Raw genomic sequence first — 20,171 nt, 5'->3', positions numbered from 1 at the left:
ATCAATTGTCCATCTCTCCTTTGTCTTCCTTGCCTCTTCTTGCCTACCTCTCTCATTTCATTTTCACTATTTTTCAGCTGGCATTTATTTTATTTGATCTCCTTTTATATTACCATATTTTTTATTTTATTTTTACTCTTGGGTAGCCTCATGGGTTTTTACTTTCAATTTCCCAAGCTGGCAATCTTTTGCATCTCTCATTTTATTATCTGAGCCTTCTATGCATTTGGTCTGTGGTTTTCCTGAGGTAGAGGGTGGGGGAGTGCAGCCACCAAGCAGGACCCACTGGTGTGCCCCCAGACTCCCCCATACTCAGCTGCTGCACCTTCTCCAGGTACTGTCACTGCCCCACTGCCGATGGCACGGTGCAGGTGCCCGTGGCTGGCAGCTGTCGTAGGGGAGGTCTTCACTTGCTGGAGCCCTGCCCCGTGAGGAAGAAGAAAACCATACACAGTATGTCCTCCCCTTATTTTTGCAGGGTAAGGACGCCTCTTTATCCCCATTATACAGTCAGGAAACCGGGGCCCAGATGAGTGTGCTCAGTCTACCTAAAATCAAGGTAGTCCAAAGAGTTACCTGTGTAAAAAGTTGCTTCTTTTAAAAGAAAAAAACTGGACCACAGAGGTCTGGTCCCTGGACCCAGGCTCTCCAAGCAGGGTAGGGTAGCAGAACCAAACACCAGCTCAGGCCCATGTGGGACTCTCAGACTGACACCCAGGGATCCCCTTGGCCCCTTGAGGCCAGCAGGGTCCATCCTTTCCTTAGGCCCCTCAGAAGCTCAGACAAGGCAAGGCAAAATCTGCACCAAGGCATTACCTCCTGCCAAGGGAGAGCAAAGGGAAGGAAGGCAGACTCCCAGGAAGGATCCCTGTGACCTGTCACGTTAGTCCCAGGCCTTGGGGCAGCCTGACGCCCAAGCTCCTCCCAAGCACTGGTCCCCCAGGTGTGCGTCCACAGCCCAGATCTAGGAGCTTCCTCAGAGGAGGCTTAGGGCCTCTGGGGCTCTAGACCCACCCCACTTTCTACATCTTGCCTATGGGTGCTCTGTCCACTGCGTGTGAGGAAAGCATTCTGCAGCTGAGAGTCTAAGTGTGAAAACCACCAGCCAGGGAGTCTCTCCCTGAGCACAAAGCCCCTGCCATGTTGCTGTTGGAATCCCTGCTTCCCAGCTCCGAGGCCTGGGGAGGCATTCCCCTTCTTTCCCCAGGCCCTGAGCCCTGGTTCTTCTGTATTTGGGGGAGCTCCCGATTCCTCAGGTGGGACCAAGCAGCATGGAAGAACCCCCTGGCCTGTCTGTCCATCCCTCAAGTCAAGCTCATCCTTTCATCAGCCACTGTCCAGGGTTCCAGATCCAGAATATGGAGATCCACAGATGCCCCTCACCCCTCCCGTCACTGCTCAGGGCTCCTCCTGCCGCTGTCCTCTGCTACAGTGAGCTCCATGCAGGTGGGGCTGAGACCATGAGCTGAGTTAAGGAAAAAGGTACACATTTCAAGCAGAGAGAACAGCAAGAAGGAAAGAGTAGAGGAAGAAGCATATAAGAAATGCAGAGGGGAGAGGAACATGAAGGAGGAGATGGTGGATTGTCACAGTGGCCCTGATGGGAGACACTAAGGCCAGCCTCACTTGTTCCCAGACACATCTCTGTAGAGCAGCACCCTGGGGTGACTCCATGGCCAGAAATGTGCCAACTACTGTGTCTTCAGTGGACATCCTGGGGAAGCCAGAAGGCCACTGATCTGCAGTGGAGAGTCAGGACTGAGGGGTGAGTGAGGCCCTTGTCTCCCTGGCTGCCAGGGAGCTCACAGGAAGTTCTTCAATCCTGGCTCTGCAAAGGACACGCTGTGTCAGTCATATGTCCTCTTGAGGGATAGGGCTGCAGGTGTTCACAGATGTGAGGCTCCCTAGACCCCTGTCCTGGCCTGTTCCGCATCTGCGATGGGGTCCCCAAGTATCAACCTACACCCAGGTTGGGAGACTGGGAGCTACACAGCGAAGGCCCCAGCCACTTTGTTAAATGAATATGAGAGGCCCACCCTCATCCCACCTCATCGCATCCTAAGCCAGGTACAGCCCAGCAGTTCCCACCCACCTGGGCCTGCTGTCTTTCAGAGCTGGGACCCCCATTTTTCCCTGGGGAGCAGGGATTAGGGAAAATGCATCTGCCTGGAGCCCTGGTTCATCTGGCAGATAAGCCCTTCCCCCAACCCAGGCATCCTGCTAGAAACAACCCCTAGCAGATCAGATCACCCTGCTTATGGACACACCTATTTCCACGAGGAGGTTTTCTGGCCTGTAAACCTCTTCTTTTATCCAGAGATGAAATGAAATTGTGATTGATTTTTTCCTAGTCTGGTTGTCATGATGCATTTAGCACCCTGTAAATCCGAAGGATGAAGGTGCTACCTCCCAGGGATGTTCCTGGAGACTTGGCTTGGAGCAGGGGCTGCCCAGTATGACTCTGGATGAGACAGGGAGATGGCCCGGGTCCTGGATCCACTGCTAATGTGCTGTGCCACCTTGGGCAAGGTCCCTAACTTCCCAGAGACTCATCTAGAAAATAGAGAGCCCCAGGGTTTGGGTGGGGAAACAAGAGAGGGAGTAGGAGGGTGCAGAAGCCCCAGGGGGAGGCTCCCAGGGGACGAAGGGAGAATGCATGTGTCTATGTGTCTAACACTTGCCACATTCCAGGCCTTGGCACAACACCACCACACAGAGGGGCGCCCACCATGCAAGAAGGAGAGGCAGGTAGAGATGGGGACAAGGATCTGCAGATCAGAGGCCCTCCAGTCTATGCCTCCCGGGTGCTCTTTAAATGTCTCCAGGATCAGGACAGGTGGATGGTAAAAGAGGGGGAAGGAGAAGCTGCCTTAAGAGATGAGAACAGCCCTTGAGGTCAGAGGGGCAGGGCAGGGCTCAATCACAGAGAGGCCCAGTCCTTCTGCTTATGTTGGTGATCATCACCAGACTTTGTGAGAACGTGCTTCTCATCCCCAATCTACAGATGAGATCACTGAGGCTCAGAGCAGTAAAGTGACTGGACAGTGAATGAATGGATGTGATAGGCTGAAAAGGTATCCACATTCTAATCCTCAGAATCTGTAAATGTGACCTTCTTTGGAAAAAGTGTCTTTGCAGGTCTGATTAAGTTAAGGACTCAAGGGGAGGAGATTGTCCTGGATTGTCTGGGTGGACACTAACTGCCATCACAAGAGTCTTTATAAGAGAGAGACAGAGGAAGACACAGACTGAAGAGCGACAAGTGGGGAGAGCTAGGGCAGGCCAGCAAGGCAGCCAGCGGGATCGAGCAGCCGTCACTGGGGCAGCCACAGACCTTCACTGCACTGCCTGTTCTCTGAGCTGCCCTCGTGGGAGGGGGCCCACAAACCAAAGGTCAGGGATGGAAGTCGGGGGGAGAGGCCTCAGGGGCCCAGCTGCTGCTGCCTCACTCTGTTCTCGCATCCCCTGCAGCAATCCACCCCACCCTAGTTCTTACAACATAAAGAGCCCTTTTCTTCTCTATGCAAAGCTTGTTTTAGTGTCTGGTTTGACTTAGAAAATGCCAGAACACACGGAGAAGAACAGTACAGTCACTCGAAACACCACCTCTGTGTTCTTCCACACCTTCCTTCAGCTAGGGGCAGGGGTGTGACTCCTCCTGACCTAGGCGACACTGGCTGGAGCTCAGCTCCTGGGTAATAAAAACGCCTCTGGAGGAGAAAGATTTTGCTCTCCCCGCCCCCCACCCCCAACCTGGAATGTGGATGGGAGATCCAGAGCACAGGCTGCCATCTTCTGATCTTAAGAAGCCACATGTGGGACTGACAGCCCACCCCAGGAGGGCAGAGCCATCAGATTAAAATAGTAGACTTTCCCAGCTTCCGACACCTGAGACAGTTAAGCTTTCCACCACTTGAGCTACTGCAGTAAAGTTTCCAGTTATTCGTAACACAAATCATTACTGATACCGCGAACCAAACATAGCCATTGTTGACATCATGGTATTTTTCCCTGTGCTTTTTTCTATTCAGATTTTTTTTTTTTTTTTAATAAAAGCAGACAAAAGTACCACTATTGGAAATCTTAATTTTTGCTTAGTTTACCTTGTTTATATTTGTATTCTCAGTATCTAGAACAATGTCTGGCGTGTCTGGATATTCAATAAATGTTAGTTAAATCCATGAATTAATGAGTGAACAAACATTCTAATATGAGCACTTCCCCCTAACATGCAACTTTTTTCTGAAAACATGATTTTTTTAAAAGAATGTATTCATTTACTTGACAGAGAGAGAGAGGGAGAGGTTAAGCAGGGGGATGGGCAGGGAGACAGAGAGGGAGAAGAAGCAGTCTCCCTACAGAATAAGGAGCCCAATGTGGGGCTCCATCCCAGGACCCTGGGATCATGACCTGAGCTGAAGGCAGATGCTTAACTGACTGAGCCACCCAGAAACCTGAAAACATGATTTTTAATGGCTGATTGCAGTTCTATTTCACGGATCTTTCATACTTTATTTAACCAGTCACTTGCAGTTGGACATTTTTTCCCACTTTTACCATTATAAACATTGCAACTGTAAAAATACTTATACAGATATATCCAGCTTTTATGCAATTATTTTTTAGGATAAATGCCTAGAAAGGTTATGCATAATTTAAATCTCTTAATATGTATTTCCAAAATTGCCCTCAAAACCCATTTTTAAAAACCAACTTACATTTCCATGAACAATTCATAAAAATGTTTCTCTGTACCTTCACAACACTAGGCATTGTTAATTTCTAATGTTTTGCTCATTTGGCAAGTGAAAAGTTGTGTCTTTTCTGTGTGAAAAATCATCTTAATGAGCGTTTCCTGATCACTGGAGTCACTGAGTGTTCTTTGCCAGTTTGTGGCTCTTCGAAAGGTCTTTTCCTGTCCCAGGTTCCTAAAGAAGGTGAACTGTTAGAGGTGTGTGACCATAGATGGTGGGAGAAGAGGTCCCCTCCACCAGTGTTCAAGTCCCCTCAGGAATTATGGAGAAAGGCAGCCAAGGGCTAGACCCCTGGAATCCTTGAGACTCCAGAATGGGAGCCATTCACCCAACACCTTCCTTTACTCATGCCAGACCACTCCTGTGGTTCACTACTAAGGCCTGTGGCGGGGCAGACAGGAGTCCTGGTGTGAGGTCCTGAGCCTGGCACAGTCAGGGACAGGACTGCTGTTGGGGGCTGGCAGGGGCCAAGGGAATCTGATGCCAGGCCCTGAGAGACTTAGGAGGCTGCTAAGATCTTCTGAGAAGCATAAGCTGGGTTAGAAGATGGGCAGAGGAGCATTCCAGGAAGCACAAGCAAAGACGCTGTGCAGGTTCAAGAGTGGCCTGTGCTGATGTCCAGATCAGCACTCTCTTGGGGACCACACAGCCAGCCACAGACTGAAGCAGAAGCCTGATGCCCACCCATCTACTCCCTAAGGAAAGCCATGGTGGAGGTTAAAACATCTCCTGCCCATTTCTCTGGACCGGGCCTGGGCCAACCCCTGCGACGCTGCGCGGTTATTCCCATTCCACAGATGGGAGATGGTCCACGGGGTCAAGAGCACGTTGGAGCGCCTCCACGTTGCACAGGGGCAGAGGAAGAAGCAAATACGTCGCGAGGGTAGAGACCGCAGTATCTGCGCTCCCCTGAATGCGGTGCAGAAACAGAGGGGTCCGCCCTCCCAGCTTCCCAGGTGGGACCTACTGCGCCGCCCGGAGGCAGCTGTGGTGCAATGCTGCCCCCTGCCGGCGTCAGGGGGACACGCCTGGCTGCAACCCGCAGGAGGCGGCAGGAGAGACGGGGTGGGGGGGGGGGCTGGCTTAGGCGTATAGGTGCCTTGAGCTGGAAAGGAAGAGCAGGGGGCAACTGGGCTGTTGGTAGGAAGCTAGACAGCTCCTAGTCTCATTGAACATAACAATAATCGCTAACATTTACTATGATCCAGGCACTGTTCTGATACTTTACACAGAATTCAAAAAAATGACCTGGGTCCCCCGCGTCCTAAGCTACCCAAGATCCAGAGCAGGAAGGAGGCCCAGGCAGGCCTTTGGGAAGAGCACTGTGCACAGCGTCTCTCTTGCAGCTGGAGGCTCTGGCTCTCATCCTTTCTCATCCTGGTTACTGCAAAAGCTTTAAGCTCAGTTCTCTCTAAACTATAGAGCAAATAATGACATCCGGCTTAAAACCCTTTACAACTCAACAACAACAACCAACCAAAAACCTATTAGAAAATGGGGCAAGGCCTTAAATAGGTATTTCTCCAAAGAAGATACACAAATGGCCAATAAGCGTCTGAAAAGATGCTCAACAGCTTTAGTCATTAAGGAAATGCAAATCAAAGCCACAAGGAGATAACACCTCACGCCCATAGGATCAAAAAAATTTTAAAAATAACATGTGTTGGCAAGGATGTGAAGTAATCAGAACTTTTGTGGGTCGTTGGTGGGAAGGTAAAAAGGTGCAGCACATTGGAAAATAGTATGGCAGGTCCTCAAAAATTAAAAATAGAAATTACCACAGGGGCGCCTCTGTGGCTCAATCAGTTGAGCATCTGACTCATGATTTTAGCTCAGGTCATGATCTCAGGGTTGTGGGTTTGAGCCCCATGTCGTTGGGCTCCCACTCAATGGGGAGTCTGCTGGAGATTCTTTTTCTCCCTCTGCCCTCCCCCTGCTCGCATGGTCTTTCTCTGTTCTCACTCTCAAATAAATTTAAAAAAAAAATAGAATTGCCACACAAGAAAAAAACTTTGTAATTATGTGTGGTGATGGATGTTAACTAGACTTATTGTGGTCATTTCAAATAATTATGTTGCACACCTGAAACTAATATAATGTTATATGTCAATTATATCTTAATTTAAAAAATCTTAGCAATATACAGGCAAAAAAAAAAAAAAAAAAAAAAGATTGCCATGTGATCCAAGAATTCTACTTTCGGGTATATGACCAAAAGAACTGAAAGCAGGATCTCAAAGAGATGTTTGTATATCAGTGTTCATAGCATTCACAATAGCCAAACGGAGGAAACAACCCAAGTGTCCATCAACTGATACATCAAGTGCCCATCAATTGGGTAAACCAAATGTGGTATATACATAAAATAGAATATTATTCAGCCTTAAAATGGAGGGAAACTCTGACACACAGGTTGGATAAACCCTAAGGACATTATGCTGAGTGAATAAGCCAGTCACAAAAAGACAAACATTATATGATACCACTTAAATGAGCTTCCTAGAGAAGTCAAATTCATAGGACAGAAGTAGAATGCTGGTTCCCTGGGTTTGGGGGGAGGGAGGATGGGGAGCTGCCTAATAGATGCAGAGTTGCCATTTGGGAAGATCAAAAAGTTCCAGATAAATGTACAATTTGGCTGTTCTGTGATGGTTGTTTTACTCAAAATGGATTTGAAATTTTTAAAAATTTTTATATTTAATCATAAAAAATGCTGGGTTTTTAAGATTTATTCATTTGAGAGAGAGAGAGAGAGAGCAAGTGCATCAGCATGCGGAGGGGCAGAGGGAGAGAGAATCCCAAGCCCATTCCACTGAGTGCAGAGTCCAACATGGGCCTCAATCCCACAACCCCAAGATCTTCATTTGACCCGAAATCAAGAGTCAGATGCCTAACTGCTGAGCCACTCAAGTGCCCCAAAATGATCTTTAATGTCTGTAAATATGAAACACATAACTGAACTATCTAGATAGTATTTCAATCCAGTATATCTAAGTAACATGAATGTTCTGAAAGATAAATCATGCTAAAATAAATTATATTTCTTACCACTAGTAAACATAATAGCAACATTTTTTTAAAAGTTCCATTTGGGGGTGCCTGGTGGCTCAGTTGGTTAAGTGCCCAACTCTTAGTTTGGTCTCAGGTCATGATCTCTAGATTATAAGATCAAACCCCACATCAGGCTCCACACTCAGGAGTCTGCTGGAGATTCTCTCTCCCTTTGACTGCCCTAAAATAAACAAATAATTTTTTAAAATAAAATTGAATAAATAAAAAAATTCTCACCAAAATACTAGCCAATAGGATTCAACAGTACATTAAAAGGATTATTCACCACGACCAAATGGGATTTATCCCAGGGCTGCAAGGTTGGTTCAACATCCGCAAATCAATCAATGAGATACAATACATTAATAAGAGAAAGAACAAGAACCATATGATACTCTCAATAGATGCTGAAAAAGCATTTGACAAAGTACTGCATCCCTTCCTGATCAAAACTCTTCAAAGTGTAGGGATAGAGGGTACATACCTCAATATCATCAAAGCCATCTATGAAAAACCCACCGCAAATATCATTCTCAATGGAGAAAAACTGAAAGCTTTTCCGCTAAGGTCAGGAACACGGCAGGGATGTCCATTATCACCACTGCTATTCAACATAGTCCTAGCCTCAGTGATCAGACAACAAAAGGAAATTAAAGGCATCCAAATCGGCAAAGAAGAAGTCAAACTATCACTCTTTGCAGATGATATGATACTATATGTGGAAAACCCAAAAGACTCCACTCCAAAACTGCTAGAACATGTACAGGAATTCAGTAAGTGTCAGGATATAAAATCAACACACAGAAATCAGTTGCATTTCTCTACATAAACAACAAGACAAAAGAAAGAGAAATTAAGGAGTCAATCCCATTTACAATTGCATCCAAAACTATAAGATACCTAGGAATAAACCTAACCAAAGAGGCTAAGAATCTATACTCAGAAAACTATAAAGTACTCATGAAAGAAATTGAGGAAGACAGAAAGAAATAGAAAAATGTTCCATGCTCCTGGATTGGAAGAATAAATATTGTGAAAATGTCTTTGCTAACTAAAGCAATCTACACATTTAATGCAATTCCTATCAAAATACCATCCATTTTCTCAAAGAAATGGAACAAATAATCCTAAAATTTATATGGAACCAGAAAAGACCTTGAATACCTAAAGGAATATTGAAAAAGAAAGCCAAAGTTGGTGGCATCACAATTCCGGACTTCAAGCTCTATTACAAAGCTGTCATCATCAAGACAGCATGGTACTGGCACAAAAACAAACACATAGATCAATGGAACAGAATGGAGAGCCCAGAAATTGACCCTCAACTCTACGGTCAACTAATCTTTGACAAAGCAGGAAAGAATGTCCAATGGAAAAAAGGCAGCCTCTTCAATAAATGGTGTTGGTACAATTGGATAGCTACATGCAGAAAAATGAAACTGGACCATTTCCTTACACCACACATGAAAATAGACTCAAAATGGATGAAGGACCTCAGTGTGAGAAAGGAATCCATCAAAATCCTTGAGAACACAGGCAGCAACCTCTTCAACCTCAGCCACAGCAACATCTTCCTAGGAACATCTCCAAAGGCAAGGGAAGCAAGGGCAAAAATGAACTATTGGGATTTCATCAAGATCAATAGCTTTTGCACAGCAAAGGAAACAGTTAACAAAACCAAAAGACAACTGACAGAATGGGAGAAGATATTTGCAAACGACATATCAGATAAAGGGCTACTGTCCAAAATCTATAAAGAACTTAGCAAACTCAACACCCAAAGAACAAATAATCCAATCAAGAAATGGGCAGAGGACATGAACAGACATTTCTGCAAAGAAGACATCCAGATGGCCAACAGACACATGAAAAAGTGTTCCATATCACTCGGCATCAGGGAAATACAAATAAAAACCACAATGAGATATCACCTCACACCAGTCAGAATGGCTAAAACTAACAAGTCAGGGAATGACAGATGCTGTCAAGGATGTGGAGAAAGGGGAACCCTCCTACACTGTTGGTGGGAATGCGAGCTGGTGCAACCACTCTGGAAAACAGCATGGAGGTTCCTCAAAATGTTGAAAATAGAACTACACCCAGCAATTGCACTACTGGGTGTTTACCCTAAAGATACAAACGTAGTGACCCGAAGGGGCACATGCACCCGAATGTTTATAGCAGCAATGTCGACAATAGCCAAACTATGGAAAGAACCTAGATGTCCATCAACAGAGGAATGGATAAAGAAGATGTGGTATATATACACAATGGAATATTATGCAGCCATCAAAAGAAATGAAATCTTGCCATTTGCGACAACGTAGATGGAACTAGAGGGTATCATGCTTAGCAAAATAAGTCAACTGGAGAAAGACAACTTTCATATGATCTCCCTGATATGAGGAAGTGGAGATGCAACATAGGGGGTTAAGGGAGTAGGAGAAGAATAAATGAAACAAGATGGGATTGGGAGGGAGACAAACTATAAGTAACTCTTAATCTCACAAAACAAACTGAGGGTTGCTGGGGGGAGGGGGGTTGGGAGAAGGGGGGTGGGGTTATAGACATTGGGGAGGGTATGTGCTATGGTGAGTGCTGTGAAGTGTGTAAACCTGGCGATTCACAGACCTGTACCCCTGGGGATAAAAATATATTATATGTTTATAAAAAAAATAGAAAATAAAAAGAAATTAAAAATTAAAAAAACAACCCTCCCTTTGTTTTGTGCCTTATATTCCACATCTGATTGAGATCACATGGTATTTGTCTTTCTCTAACTTGTTTCACTTAGCATGATACTCTCCAGTTCCATCCATGTTAATGCAGATGGCAAGATTTCATTATTTTTTAAGATTTTATTTATTTATTTTTATTTGACAGAGATCACAAATAGTCAGAGAGGCAGGCAGAAAGAGAGAGCGGGGGAGGCAGGCCCCGATGTGGGGCTTGATCCCAGGAACCTGGGATCATGACCTGTGCTGAAGGCAGAGGCTTTAACCCACTGAGCCACCCAGGTGCCCCTCCATACCGTTTTCTATCGGTTTGGCTGCACCAGATTACATTCTCACCAACAATCCAAGAGGTTTCCTTTTTCTCCACATTCTCACCAACACTTGTTTTCTGGTGTTGAGTCTAGCCATTCTGACAGGTGTGAGGTGTTACCTCATTATACTTCTGGTTTGCATTTCCCTAACAATGAGTGATGTCAGGCACCTTTTCATGTGTCTGCTGACCATCTGACCATCTGCCTGTCTTCTCTGGAGAAATGTCTGTTCACATCTTCGTCCATTTTTAATTGGATTATTTGTTTGGTGGATGTTAAGTTGAGTAAATTCTTTATATTGGATACTGACCATTTATCAGATATGTCATTTGCAAATGTCTTCTCCCATTCAGTAGGTTCTTTTTTCATTTTGTTAAAGGTTTCCATTGCTGTGCAGAAGCTTTTAATTTTGATCTAGCACCAACGGCTTATTTTTGGTTTTTTTTTCCCTTGACTCAGGAGACATATCTGGAAAAATGTTGCTACAGCCAATGTCAGAAGCTTGACTGCCTGTGCTCTTTTCTAGGACTTTTTTTTCTTTTAAAGATTTTATTTATTTATTTGACAGAGAGAGAGATCACAAATAGGCAGAGAGACAGAGAGAGAGATGAGGAGAAGCAGGCTCCCTGCTGAGCAGAGAGCCCCATGCGGGACTCGATCCCAGGCCCCTGGGATCATGACCTGAGCCGAAGGTAGAGGCTTAACCCACTGAGCCACCCAGACACCCCTTTTCTAGGACTTTTTTAGTTTCAGGTCTCACATTTAGGATTTTAATCCATTTTTTACCTATTTTTGTATATTATGTACGAAAGTGGTCCAATTTCATTCATTTGCACGTGGCAGTTTTCCCAGCACCACTGCTGAAGGGGCTGTCTTTTTCCCCTTGCACATCCTTGCCTTTGTCGAAGATTAATTGACTATGTGATCATGGGTTTGTTCCTGGGCTTTCTACCGTGCTCTATTGATCTGTGTGTCTATTTTTGTGCCAGTACCATACTTGTTTGATTACTACAGCTTTGTGGTCTAACTTGAAACCTGGAACTGTGATACCTCTGTCTTCGTTTTTCAAGATTATGGTTCCTATTCTGGCTCTTCTGTGGTTCTATGCCAATTTTAGGATTATTTTTCCCAGTTCTTTGAAAAACGCTGTCAGTTTTTTTTATAGGAATTGCATTCAATATGTAGGTAGCTTTGGGTAGTATGGCCATTTTAACAATATTTGTTCCTCCAATCCATGAGCATAGAACGCCTTTCCTTTGTGCCATCGTCAATTTTTCTCATCAATGTGTTACAGTTTTCAGAGTACAGGTCTCTCACCTCCTTGGTTCAGTTTTTTCCTGGGTATCTTATTATTTTTGATGCAATTGTAAATGAGATTGTTTTCCTAATTTCTCTTTATATGACCTCATTATTGGTGTATAGAAACGCCTGCAGGCTCCCCACTGAGCAGAGAGCCAGATGTGGGACTTGATCCCAGGACCCACAGATCATGACCTGAGCTGAAGGCAGAGGTTTAACCCACTGAGCCACCCAGGCACCCCTCTTTAGGGTTTTCTATATAAAGTATCATGTCATGTGCAAATAGTGAAGGTTGAACTTCCTTACCAGTTTGGGTGCCTATTACTTCTCTTTCTTTTCTGATTACTGTGGCCAGGACTTCCAGTACTACACTGAAAGTGATGAGAGTGTATATCCTTGTCTTGTTCCTGATCTTAGAGGAAAATCTTTCAGTTTTTCCCCATTAAGGATGATGTTAGCTGTGGGGTTTTTACATATGGTCTTTATTATGTTGAGGTTATGTTCCCCTTAAACATACTTTGCTGAGGGTTTTTATCATGAATGCCTGTTGCACTTTGTCAAATGCTTTTCTGCATTTATTGAAATGATCACATGGTTCTTAATCCTTTTTCTTATTGATGTGATGTATCACATTGATTGATTTGCAAATACTGAACCACTCTTGTAGCCCAGGAATAAATACCACTTGATTGGTGGTAAATTGTTTTTTAAATATATTATTGGGTTCTGTTTGCTAACATTTTGTTGAAGACTTTTGCTTCTATGTTCATCAGAGATATTGGCCTGTAGGACTTTTTTGGTAGCATCTTTATTTGATTTTGGTACCAAGGTAATGCAAGCCTCGTAAAATGAATTTAGAACTTTTCCTTCCTCTTCTATTTTTTGGAATAGTTTTAAAACAATGGGTATTGACTCCTCTTTATTTCATTTTATTTTTTTTAAAGATTTTTTAAATTTATTTGACAGAGAGAAATACAGTGAGAGACGGAACACAAGCAGGGGGAGTGGGAGAGGGAGAAGCAGGCTTCCAGCCGAGCAGGGAGCCCGATGCAGGACTCCATCCGAGGATCCTTGGATCATGACTTGAGCCTAAGGCAGATGTGTAACGACTGAGTCTCCCAGGCACCCCTATTAACTCCTTTTCAAATGTTTGATAGAATTCACCTGTGAAGCCATCTGGTCCTGGACTGTTGTTTGTTTGGAGTTTTTAAATTACTGATTCAATTTTTTAAAAAAATTACCGATTCAATTTTTCATTGCTAGTAATCAGTCTGCTCAAATTTTCTATTTCTTCCCAATTCAATTTTGTGAGGTTATATGTTTCTAGGAATTTATCCATCCCTTCTATGTTCAATTTTTTGACATATAATTTTTCATAATATTCTAATACTTATATTTCTGTAACATCAGTTGTTATTTCTCCTCTTTCATTTCTGACTTTGTTTATTTCAGTCTTTTTTTTTCTTCTTTTTTTGATGAGTCTAAGGGTTTATCAATTTTGCTGATCTTTTCAAAGAAACTGCTCCTGGTTTCATTGATATGTTCTATTGCTTTTAAGTTTTATTTCATTTATTTCTGCTCTGATCTTTATTATTTCCTTCCTTCTACTGATTTTAGATTTTTTTTCTTCTTTTTCTAGCTCTTTTAGGTATAAGGTTATGTTGTTTGAGATTTTTCTTGCTTCTTGAGGTAGACCTGTATTTTATAAACTTCCCTCTTAGAACAGCTTTTTTTGAATGGCAAACATTTTGGACCATTTTGTGTTCATTTTCATTTGTATATTTTTAAAAAGATTTTATTTATTTGAGAGAGAGTGTGAGAGAGGGAGAAAATAAGTAGAGAGAGAGGCAGAGTGAGAGGGAAAAGCTGACTCCCTGCTAAGCAGGAAGCCTGAGGCAGGCTCAGGTCATGATCCCAGGGTCCTGGGGTCATGTCCAGCATCAGGGTCCCTGCTCAGCGGGGAGTCTGCTTCTCCCTCTGCCCCTCCACCTGCTTGTGCTCTCTCTCTCTGTTTTATAAATAAAAATAAAATCTTGAAAGAAAGAAAGAGTGGAAAGAAGGAAGATGGAATCCAATTCCCCTTTCCTTGAATCTGAGCTGGACTTAGTGACTCATTTGATGAATATTAAGTAAATTCTACACCCAGTGTGGGGCTTGAATCCATGGCCGCAAGATCAGGAGCTGCATGCTCTACCAATTAAGCAGGCATTTGACAAATCGAACACAGCTGAGATATGCAAGCTTTGGTCAGAAGAAGTCTTGCCATTTCCACCACGCCTCTTACAATGCTTGCTCTTGGGGGTGGGGGTGGACAGCAAGAGGTGATAAAAGGGTACAAATTCTGAGTTTCAAGATTAATAAGATCTGAGGATGTAATGTATGACATGTTGACTATAGTTAATAACACTGTATTGTATAATTAAAATTTCATCAAAGAGAGGGACACCTGGATGGCTCAGTCTGTTAAGCATCTGCCTCTGACTCAGGTCATGATCCCAGGGTTCTGGGACCTAGTCCTGCATCAGGCTCCCTGCTCAGGGAGAAGCCTGGTTCTCCCTCTGCCTGTCTCTCCCCCTGCTTGTGCTCTCTCTCTTTTTCTGGCAAATAAATAAATAAAAATCTTTAAAAACAATTTGATAAAACAGTAGAAATTAAATGTTCTCACACAAAAAAGTAAATATGCATGATGAGGAATGTGTTAATTAACTCAGGGGGAACATTTCACAATGTACGCATGTATCAAAACATCACATTGTGCACTTTAAATACCTCACAGGGTGAGCACTAATTCACAGAATGGTCAAATCATTATGTTGTACACCTGAAACTAATGTACTATTGCATGTAACAGTACATCAATAAATACATAAATAGATTAATAAATATCTTACAATTTTCCTTGTCAATTATACCTCAATAAAGCTGGAGAGGAAATTAAATTAGGTTTTTAAAAACCAAATGAAGGGGGCCCCTGGGTGGCTCAGTGGATTAAAGCCTCTGCCTTTAGCTCAGGTCATCCCAGGGTTCTGGGATCGAGCCCCACATCAGGCTCTCTGCTCAGCGGGGAGCCTGCTTCCTCCTTTCTCTGCCTCTCTGCCTACTTGTGATCTCTGTCTGTCAAATAAATAAAAGTCTTTAAAAAAAAATACAAATTAAGTTAAATAACAACCAAAAATTGTTTAGGAATGCATTTAGATGATAAAGCTTTAAAAAAAAAAAAAAACTATTATCAGTGAACCCAGAATGATGTTTATATCTAAGAAAGGATTCTGATTGATGAGGTACACTGGATAGATTTTTTTAGAGTGTTAATAATGTCCCTTCTTTGCCCTAGGTGATGGTTACATAGGTACTTTATTCATAAAATTGTACACACGTGCTTTGCATGGTTTTCTATAAATATATTTCACAAGTTAATTTGCGGTGAGGGGAGAGCGGGGAACGTTCCCAAGCTCCTACCCAGCTGCACCTGGGCACAAATAATCTGTTCTCTCTCTCTTCTTACTGTTAATAAAGCTCACTCACTGGTAGAAAGTCAAGCTCTCACCACAGGACATTGCTCCAGCAACCCCCCACCACCCTTACCTCAGTATGTTTATCTCTCCATTGGAACTGGGTGTCTTTCATCTCCTCCAGCTATGACCCCATCTCTCTCCTTCTCTTTAAAGCAAACACTGTCAGAGGTTTGTCTAGACTCACCTCCAGCTGCTCTCTCCTGACTCTCTCTAAAGCCCACACCAACTAGGCTTTACCCCCATCATTCACCCAAACTGCTCTGTTAAGGTCACCAGTGGCCTCCATGATGCTAAATCCAGTGGTCACCTCGCAGGCCTTGTATTGCCCCATCAACATTTGGTAGAGCTGCCCACCCTCTTCCCTGTGAAACAATCTCTTCACTTGGCTTTGCCCCCCCGCCTCTGGTTTTTCTCTCACCACCCCAACTGTTCCTCATCTCTACATCATGACTCCCAAATCTTGATTTCCAGCCTCACCCTCCTATGAACACCTGTCTCTTTTAACCAATCAGCATCAAACCAGCATCACCACTGAGAGGTCAAGATTCAGCTCTAACTGGCCCTGCCCAAAGGTGAGTTCCTCATCTCCCTGGCCCCAAACCTGCTTCTCCTACAGCCTTCCCCACCCCAGGTAATTCCATCCTTTCTGATGTTGAGAAACTTGTGATTTTCCCTCAAACCCCAAATCCAATCCAATAAGAAGTCCTATCCTCTCTAGCTTCAACTTAGATCAGGAATCCAGCCACCCCCCTCCTCCCTCCACCACTACTCTAGGGATCTCCTGACATGGCAATAGCCCCTAACTGGTCCCACTACCCCTCTCTTGTGCCCTGCAGTCTGTTCTCAACAGCAGCAGCCACAGAGATTCAGTTATTTTGTGTCAAGCCTGTTCCTCCAGGGCGGAAAGTGTTCCCCCTCCCTCCCCGCACCTTTCCCTTTCTACCCCTTTCAGAGAAAAAGCCTCACAAGGATTTCCAATCTGGCCCCATCCCAGGTGCCCCCCCCCCCCCGCAGCAGCCTGGTCTATTTGAATTCCTTGAATACACCTGTGACTTGCTGTTTGCTCTACGCACAGTGCTCTCCCCCCCACCCCCATAGCTACCTCTTCAAGTTCTAATCACCTGTCCGCTCCCAGGGAGGTCTTTCCCAAATCACCCTTTTAAAATTTACAACCCTCGTTCCCAAAGTCCCTATCCTCCTTCCTCCCCCTCCCGCTTCATTTCCCACCCCCCCCCCCACCCCAGGACTTATCATTAAAGATTTTTTTTTAAAGATTTTTTAAAAAATTATTTATTTATTTTGTGGGGCGCGGGGGGAAGGAGCAGAAGGAGAGGGAGAGAATCTCTGAGCGTAAAGCCCCGCGAGGGGCTCCATCTCACGACCCTGAGACCATACCCTGCGCCGAAATGAAGAATCAGAGGTTCCACGGACTGAGCCACCCAGGTGTCCCCACACGCTATGGTTTTTAAACCCTATTTGTTAATTATCAGTCCCTCGCACTAGACTGTAAGCTCCAAGAGGACAGGCCTTTTGTGGGTTTTATTCACTGCGGTATTCCCAAAGCCTGGAATAGTGCTTGGCACATAAAAGGGGTCAGCCATTGTTTATCAAAAGAATAAAGGTGATATACACAAGCTGCACAGTAAAGCAGCAGGAGCTAGGATTTGCATCCATCACCAATGGAGGGAAGACCACCTGATTAAGCACCTCGGAAACTGACGCGGCGGGGCCTTCAGTTGGGGCGGGGTCCATGTCGGAAAGCCCCGCCCCCCAGCTCAGAACTTGATTTTCCCCCAGTTGGGTTTGGTGGAATTCTCCGAAATTTCCTCGTGGAAAGCCAGCTGTGTGACGGCCCGAGGAACACGGGGGCGACTCTTGTTCTGGGGTAAGGGCAGCGCCAGGCCTCTCAGGGCCTCGTGAAAGGACCAGAAACCATATCTGCCGCTGCCACCAGGGGGCGACAGAGCCCGCTGGGCGCACCTGGGCTGCTGGCGGCCGACGGAGCCTTGGGGCTCAGCTCCAGAGGTCTCTGGGAGCCGCAGCCCCCCGCCCCGTCTTCGTCTGAGACTGAAGGCGTCGGGGACCCTGCACTCAGTCAAGGAGGAGGAACTGCGGGCCCCAGGCGGAGGGACTGAAACCTCAGCATTGGAGCTGAAACCTGAAGGATGAGTCATTATCCAGGTAAAGAGCGAACCGGTGTTGAATCTGGAGTCTGGGACGTTTGGTGCTGGGAACCCGGACGCTCCATGGGAGAGCAGACGGGGGCAGTGAGCGGAGCAAGGCAAGGAGGGCTGCTGGGAGAAGAGATTCGAGGTCTAGCTGAGGATTTGGGCTTTTTCCCAAAGTGTCACTAATAATTCTACTGTTTGTTAGCAGAGTGACAGGATCGAATTTGTCTTTTAAGCGTCCTAGAGTCACTTGACAATCTCATTTACTGCTGCCTTTATGTTCCTGTCTGTAAGTGCCTCTCCCCAAAACAGGCTGGCTGTAACATCAAATATTTCTGGGGATGGCAGCCTGCCTCCTATCCCTGTGCCACCCTCTGTGCCCAGCCAAAGAAGCTGACTCTGGCCGTCCTTAGTACCCGGAGAAGGCAGCAGCCTCGCTGCCTCCCAGCGCTGGGCTTGTGAGTGTGGACTGCCGAGTCAGACCGTCCGGTTTTGTAATATCCGCTCCAGCTACTTGCATGGGCTTGAGCAAGGTTTTGTGCCTCGGTTTCCTTGTCTGGGAAATGGGAATGATATCTACATCTATGATTGTGGCAAAGCCCTTAAAACAGTGCCCCGCCTGTTGTAAAAGTTTTGCTATTTGGTTAGGAAGAACAGTGATGGGGGCAGGGGAGGGGAACGTGTCCCTTGGAGCGGCTCCAACAGCAGTTCCAGTTTCTTTAATAAGCTCACCGTCACCAGATTTTACGAGTAACAGTGGGTCTCTCTTTCCCACCTTACTTCCTGAGAACGCCGCCAGGTGGAGCTGTCACACTGGCAGCTGGCCCTCCTCAGAGAGGTCAGGCTGGGAGGCCAAGCGGGCGTCAGAACACCTGGGAGCTTGGATAAATACCCGCGACCCTGCTCCTCCCCTGCGGGCTCGGACGCAATCGGCCTGGGCCTCGGCACTGATCGAGTCCCAGGCGACTGTAATGCGCCGCTAGGGTTGGGCAGCTCTGGTCTAGGGAGGTCGGGCCGAGAGCGAAGTCAGCAAGAGCTGAGCAGTGGTGGAGAAGGGCAGGGTGCGGCGCGAGCGGTCAGCTCGGGAGGAGCGCGGAGGGAGCTACAGACTCCCGCCCTGGGGCGGTGGCAAGTCTAGGAGCGCGCCGCACCGCAGACACTGGGAAGAGGCCCGCGCGCGGGCTGTGGGAAGTCCGGGACTGCAGGGCTTGGGCGTGGTCCCCAGAGGTCACGGGGGGCTTTGGCCCACCGGACGCTGGGTGCAGATGCCCAAACCAGAGAGCAGCGGCACCTGGGGAGATAGGCAGAAGAGGGAGTGAGAGCAGGGTGCGGTAGACGATTTCTCTAAGAAGCTTGTAGGTGCAAAGAAGGGGAAGCCGCAGGCGGCAGCTGGCGGCAGAGGTAGCCAGGGAAAGTGAGGCCAGTTTTCTCTCTAGGGAGGGGCCTCCTGGGCTTGTTGGGGTGCCGCTGGAAGCCTCCAGGAGAAAGAGGAGGGAAGGCGGGGGCGTGGAAGCGTGGAGACCCGGGAGCGAGGCCGAGTACTGGGGGCCCCTCTTGGAAAGAAGGTGTGCGGCACCATAGCTTTGGGATGTAGGATCGGTTAATGGGTTAAGTATTGCGCTGTAAGCCATTTCTACACTTTGATGTACGTCATTTCCATCAACGATGTATATTTAGGTTTCATGTGTGTTTTACATAAATTATGATAATGGTTTGCCTGTCGTGTTGCAGCTCGCACTTTCCTCGCATAGTATTTTTGATATTTAAATGCGTTGCAGGTGGAGCTCTTTCTCCCAGGCTTGGCTGCTTCTCTGCAGGCAGTTCCAGAGTTCTCTTACCCGTTCCCTTACCGAGATCAGAGCTGAGTCCTTTCCATCCACTTTTCTAGGATTATCACCAGTGACTCAGTAAACCTCTTGGTGCGCATGTCCTAATGAACGTAGGAAAGGGCTTCTCTAGAGCAAACACTTACGAATGTCTACTTAGTGCGTATGCAGAGACCTAAGTAGGACTGGCAAGTTGCTCTCCAAGTGATCCACTCTTTTATATTCCACCCAGCAAAGTCTCAGGTTCCTGAGTCCATCACAGTCTTCCCAGCGCAATGTATTATCAGGCTTCTTAATTTTTTGCAAAACTTATGGGTGTGTAAAAGTATATACCTCATTTTTTAAATTATTGTTTCCCTGTTATTAGTAAGGTGGAGAGTCTTCATAGCCAATTATATTTTCTCCTTAGGGAAATGCCGATTCTTATCCTTCCCGTATTTTTGATTGAGTTGCTTATCTTTTTCTTACTATTTTGTGGAAGTTTGTCGTATGTAGGCTAACTCAATTATACC

The sequence above is a fragment of the Mustela lutreola genome, chromosome 4, assembly GCF_030435805.1.
Source record: "Mustela lutreola isolate mMusLut2 chromosome 4, mMusLut2.pri, whole genome shotgun sequence".
NCBI lineage: Eukaryota > Metazoa > Chordata > Mammalia > Carnivora > Mustelidae > Mustela > Mustela lutreola.
Note: the sequence above shows the minus strand (reverse complement) of the source record.